Below are 6,404 nucleotides of genomic sequence, written 5' to 3'. Positions count from 1 at the left end.
GATAAGAGTTGAATATTTATGGATCAACACTACGGTATATTTTAGTCTTTAATTATTAAATAAGGACACTCAAAGGTTTAATACTTAACCAAGACTCTAATATTAATCTGGTTAGTACATATGGACTCTGACCATATATGGTATTTTTGTCTTGAGTGTTCATAGGAATTTAGGGTTTGGTCGGTTTTATTATGATATAGGTTTTTTAAGTGACATACAATTTAAATATATTTTTTTTCAAACACAACGTATATTGTTTTCTAAAAACCTTCTTGGCCATCTCAAACCATTTAATGCAGATTGGCCCAAGTACGTATTCTTTTTACTACGCTGCACTGCATCATCATTACTCTAAAACACTCACAGACAATCACACCAAGTATAGCCTTCAATTCATGATTTAGTGGTCTTATGGTGAAAGATAAAATAATTAGAAGAATCGGTTAAGCATATGGCATATTCAATGTTATTTCATTGAAGGTGCGGTGTCCCAATAAAATTATGTACAACCCCCAAATGTACCAGGCCTCCATTTACTAGAGCACCAACTTATCAAGATACAATGTATATTGTACCAATGTACCAAACCATGAGGGTCCCTAATGGCTGGAATTTCTGGATTCACATTGTTTAAACATCACGTTAGTTTTTAATTTGGAGGAACATGTGTGTTGCTGTCAAGATTATTCCAGCTAACTAAAGATAATGCATACAAGACATTGCTTGGACAGACGATTATTATATGCTTTTCCTGTGTGCGTACTTAATTTGCTATTTGCATCGATCAAGAAAATAAAATTTCATATAAGAAGAAAAAAAAAAAAACAAAGACAAAAACAGCAATTTATTACATTTTCAAATTGTTCCCCAAATCTCTATATATTAATATTGAAAATCACACTTAAAGACGAATCAATCAATCAAATAAATTGACAAAGACTAGCGTAATCTCATGTAGCTAGAACTTTTTCTCAGAGAATAACTTTTACTTCTAGGGTAAAGAAGATGAGCAGTAACATCTTCTTCCCTGAAAGAGCAACTGTCATCCTCATCAATTCTTCTCATCATCATCTTCTTCCCTCCAACACTGCAACTCCTCTTCATCTCATCATTCTCATAGCCATAACCCAATCCTTTGTTATTCTTATTATTATGCACATGTGCGCCCACGCCATAATTAAGCTTTGATCTGTTCTCGGACATGGATCGTGGAAGACCGGCCTGGTCGTCGACATTTCTTGCCTTCTTAGCAGAGCTGACACTGTAACTCCTTGCCAAGGTAGCAGCTTGTGGATTTGGGTTCCCTGCCACTCCATTGCCAAACTGCTGCAAGCTCACCATGTAGAAATCCTTGGCCTTTGAAAATGTTCTAATCGTCGCCAACACAATCTTCATGGCCTTGCTTGGCTTTCTTGGTGCCGCTTTGGTTCCCATATCTCAATTTGAACAAGAAGAAGAAGAAGAAGAAAATAATGTAATTATTGGAATACTAGGTTGGAGGTGTTTTGAGATGGAGAAGACGAGGCCCATGAGGTTTGTATATATATGCGTGGTGGATATATATATTTTAAACCAAAAATATACAGAAATGTGAAACTCATTATCTGTGCTTTATTATTATTTTTTTAAAGTCAAAATTGAGATGATTGACTGACGTGTTAAATAAAATATGATATAGTAGTAAGCTCAAGAGGTCAAAAATAACCATCTCCTACAGTGCTCACATGTGAAAGAAGAGTATTGTTTATAAACTATAAAGTATTGCTGTGGGCAATAGTGCTATCTTTTTTATTTTTTTTTTGATAAACAATAATGCTATCTTTTGGTACACGTACACTGATTTGGGCGAATATTTTCTTGGGAGACATTATTTTAAGGTAATAATAATAAACATTATCATGTATATATTGAAAGTGGTAATGATGAAGAATGAAAAAGTGTGAGAAAATCCAAGCCAAATATGTCGTAGAGGAATTGTTCACGCAATCTGAGGCATGAGAGATAAGTGAACCTAAGATCAGTGATTTCATAATTGAAATCACGGGGAGCACAAAAGTGGTGCAAGAGTTCGGGTCATCAGGTTGTGCCCACATATTTTTATTTGAGCTTTTTATGAAATCAACTTATGAATATAAACGTCATACACAAAACACATTAATGATTGTTTAGAGTAATAAGAAAATACATTATAAAGCAATAGTAGTTTAAAACAGTAAGATTTCGATCTCAAGCTATCGTCCTTGTCGGTGCCATTGCCTTGCTAACTCAGGCGGAAGGGATTAGGGATTGTCAACTTGGGTTGAACGAGAGTTAACGAATGAGGGCTTAGAAAGACCATCTACATTTAAGAAGTGTGTGAATCTTAACTTCTAAAATATTTTGATTTCCCTCGATCGATTTTTCAATGTGTGAAACGTTTTTTTTTATCTTAACTGAAAGTGAAGAAGCCAGCGCTTTGTTGATAGTGTGACAAATTAGTCAACGAGATTGGAGGAGTACCGACACCCAGTCACTAACACGCATGCATAACATAAGGAGTTTCTTTTTTAAAAAGTATTCCACAAAAAAAAGAAAAAGAAAAAGAAAGAGCTGTTTATCAAATCAAATATCATATAAAAAATACCCATTAAATATAATTTGAAAACATTAAGGGTCCGTTTGGTAGATCGTATAGGATAGTATAATATTACTATCCAATGTATAATTTAATCATTGGATAAGTTGATGTATAATTTAATCCTATCAAGTGTTTGGAAAAAATCTGATATTAGCTCTATATAGTATAATTATTATACAATACGGTGTTTGGTTTGTTGTTAGACAAAATGATAGTATAAGATTTATGATAATTTGTCTAGATTACCCCCAATTTCTCATGAAAACATCTTGATAATTTAGTGGTTTGAAAAGTTGTAAGCTCTTCGACAAGTCAAGAAATTACCTCTCTTTGCTGATCGGCTACGGTAGCTCTCCCCCAACGTTGGTATGTATAGTTCTAGGGTTTACTTTTTCTCTCTTCCTATATAAAGTGAGGGTGAAGGTCTTTTTTGTCTTTTGACATGTTATCTCTTATACTAAGCGTTCCGTATAAAATAAAAACGAGTTGGAGGCGTTTTAATATTATACGGCCTGCATCGTATAAGAGCCACTTTTGTATAAAATTATATTATCAAGAGATTTTTAAAAAACATCCAAACACCCGATAACTTCATTAACACTACAAGAAATTACCGATTTACCAACCTTTTTTTCCAACCGATTATTTTGGTTGGAATTTGTAACCGAATTTGCAACCGATTTCCAACCATTTCTCATTATGTTAACATTTACCAACCGATAAAATATTGGTTGGAAAATCGGTAGGAAAATTTTACTTTCCAACTGAATTTCCAACCCATATTTCGGTTGTCAAATATAAGATTTTTTAAAAATTTTTGAAAAATATTTCCAACCGAATATTCGGTCGGAAATATGTTATTTGTTTTTATTTATTTATTTATAATATTCAGATTATTTTCCAACCGATAATTGTGGTTGGAAAATAAATTTAACTCCTTTTTTAAGTAACGACTGATAATTAATTTAACAACCGATTTTATCGGTTGGAAACTAATTTTTTATTTTTTTTAAAAAAATGATTTTTTGTTTTTCCAACCAAAATATCAGTTGGAAAATAAAAATATTAATTTAATAATTTTTTGGTTTCCAACCGAAAGTTTGGTTGGAAATAAAGAAACCATTGCAGATAACACCCTTCGATCCTGCCCTAATTGCACACACAGATTACTTCCGACAAAACCCCCTCCTTCTCTCTATCGCCTCTCAAATCTCAACGCCATCTCCATCGCCGTTACAACTGGTGGTCGCCGTCATCGTCGTCGTCGTCGTCGTCGTCGTCGTCGTCGTCCTATTCTTCCGTTTATTCAGTCGCGTAGAACTCCGCAACTTGTTAGGAATTGCCTATCAGCTTGCTTCTCCTTTGCATCATCAAGTGAAATCTGATTGCATCTATCTTTCGAAGGTACAATTTCAATTCTTTAATTGCTGCAAAATTTTGGTTTTATGGAAAATTCATGATATCTGAAATTATTCCTTTATTTTCTTGCCCCCTTTTTGCTTGAATTTATCTGCTTCTGCTTGTTATTGTGTTGCAGATTTTTTTTTGTTATGGTTCATTTGTCTGTTTTGATTGATAGCTTTTATATGGTTAAAATCGTTTTGGGTATTGGAAAAGAGGAATTTAATGTGTATATGTTAAAGACGTTCATGGTTTTTCTTCCCCCTTCTTGTTATAAGCAAATTTTGTTCTGACTAAAGACTTCCATTTGTCCTGTTCCAAATTAACCTGCTTATTTGCTCTTTCAATTAACAGTGTGTTCGATTAGGTTTGATCAATATCATAATTTTAACACTGTAAGGTATGTGCTTCTTGCGTGTTGGTCTATTTTTTGTTTTAACACAAAATTATTTAAGATGCTATTCACTGCAACTTCTATAATCAGGACTCGGTGCCGAAATCATTGGTCTACACTCTACAGCATTGTTTTCATCGTTGAAAATAATGATTTTCTCGAAGCCAAAGTTCATCCCAAACTGGAGGTCGTGTCACTGGAGGTAGTATTGATTGAGCTTTCTTCCTGTCTTTCTTCTGCAGCTGCTGCTGGACTTCTGTTGTCCATCTTGGATACTCTCTGTATGTTGTATGCTTCCTTCCAATTTTTGTGTTTCCTTGCTATTTTTTCCCTGCTGTTGGATGTGTGCCTCAATTTTGGCATCTTGGCTTTTGTGAGCTTAGAAACCATTAATTGCTTTGTCATGTCTATAGTTAATATGCTTCCTTCTGAATTTTGTCATACTGTTGTTTGTATTCTCTCATTGTTCTTCATTTTTCTCAGCAGATAAAGACTTAATTGATTTCTCCATTTGATGATTCTGGACCTTCTCCTACAATTTATGTTCGAGTGTTCAGGTGTGGTTTTTTTTGGGCTTGTTCTTCATTTTTGAATGAACTGATAAAATATATCTCCTGCAAAATATATAAATATATAATGCTATCTATAATGGTTATTGACAAGATGTGTTTAGTTGTACCAGCGGAACAAACCCCCTCTCTCAGAGTTGGAAGATAAAGATTTGAAATCCAGGGGCAGCTACACACCCCACATATTTTTCTCCCCCTCAACACTTGAAGAACGCAAGTCGGCGATATAACTTTCCATGCCATTTTTCAGTTAAAGGTAAGGGATTTTATGTGTTGAAAACGGACGTTTGTGTGCATAGCATTAGGTGCATGAGTAAGAAGCATAAGAATGAATTATTTTTCTAATTTTCTTTGCGTGATCACGGATTGGTTGGTTGTAGTTTACTGATTTTTCAGCTTTGATACATTTGAGGTGCATGGTTTGATGATCAAACTGCGAATATCATTTGCATTGTCATGTTTTTTCATTTTTTTTGTACATAGCAAAGTTGTACTATTTTTATTGATTCGTTCAACTAATACTTTTTCAAACACCCAAGTTTATTTCATCAAAGTGAGAAGATTGATGTTTCATGGGACAAGGGGTTGTGTCATTCAATTGTATTGGTTGCTTTCACAAGGCCAAGAATTGAGGATGATGAAGATGAAGGTGGGGATGAGGAAGATGAAGGAGTTGAGAGTGAGGATGATGAATAGGATTGAATTACTTTGTGTTAAGTTGTTTAATTGAATCTTATGATGATATATTGATAACACTATTTGATATACTAAATTGGGTTAATTATACTTTTCATCACCGAAAGATAAGGGTCGTTCATTTTTAACATCCAAAAATTTTTTGTTACAATATCATCACCCATTTTTCAAAATGAGACAAAATACTAACCCGGGCAGATTTTGAACAGTTTCGGTCAGGCTTACAGCTGATGTGGCATTAAATAAATAATCTATAATCAATATAGGTTTATATGGCACCATTTAATATTTTTCTCTTTTTTAAAATAAAAATAAAATACTTGTCTATTTTTTCTCCTTCCCTTCTCTAGTGTTCTTCTGGGCGGAGGTTTATCGATTGGAATCTATCCCTCAATGCGAACATTACAATTTACAGTTCTTTGACTCTTCTTGTATCCCACCCTTTCAAAGAGGATCAAATCTTCTTCTTCTTTTAACCATTAAACCTGCAAATCCACTCACAAAGAAGGAAAACCCATCTCTCAAGAAACCAAAAGATTCCTTTGTTCCCACAAATAGACCGACAAGCAAAAACAACAACGAAAAACAGCTAAGTTCAAGATCGACAAATCTCCTTTTGTTCACATTTCGGCGGATCCATCTCGTCGCTCTTTGTGGATCTACAATTGGGGCGGGGCGGGGCCTCATGGGAGAAGTGGATCCAGGCCTCCGACCAAATCCGATCGCA

General features: G+C 34.4%; 1 long non-coding RNA gene across 4 annotated transcripts; it reads left to right on the top strand.

The window, feature by feature from the left end:
* The first annotated feature begins 3,733 nt into the window (after positions 1 to 3,733).
* LOC120004335 lies at positions 3,734 to 5,753 on the top strand. Of its 4 annotated transcripts, XR_005469504.1 has the most exons (6): positions 3,734 to 4,021; positions 4,373 to 4,418; positions 4,503 to 4,693; positions 4,896 to 4,969; positions 5,086 to 5,237; positions 5,521 to 5,753. It is a non-coding gene; the product is annotated as an uncharacterized LOC120004335 (long non-coding RNA). The 4 variants fall into 4 exon arrangements; XR_005469503.1 differs by having other exon boundaries at positions 4,899 to 4,969; positions 5,086 to 5,753; XR_005469502.1 differs by having other exon boundaries at positions 5,086 to 5,753.
* Positions 5,754 to 6,404: the final 651 nt, after the last annotated feature.

This window comes from Tripterygium wilfordii, chromosome 8 (assembly GCF_013401445.1).
Source record: "Tripterygium wilfordii isolate XIE 37 chromosome 8, ASM1340144v1, whole genome shotgun sequence".
Taxonomy (NCBI): Eukaryota; Viridiplantae; Streptophyta; class Magnoliopsida; order Celastrales; family Celastraceae; genus Tripterygium; species Tripterygium wilfordii.
Note: the sequence above shows the minus strand (reverse complement) of the source record. Positions and strands in the feature narration are given on the sequence as shown.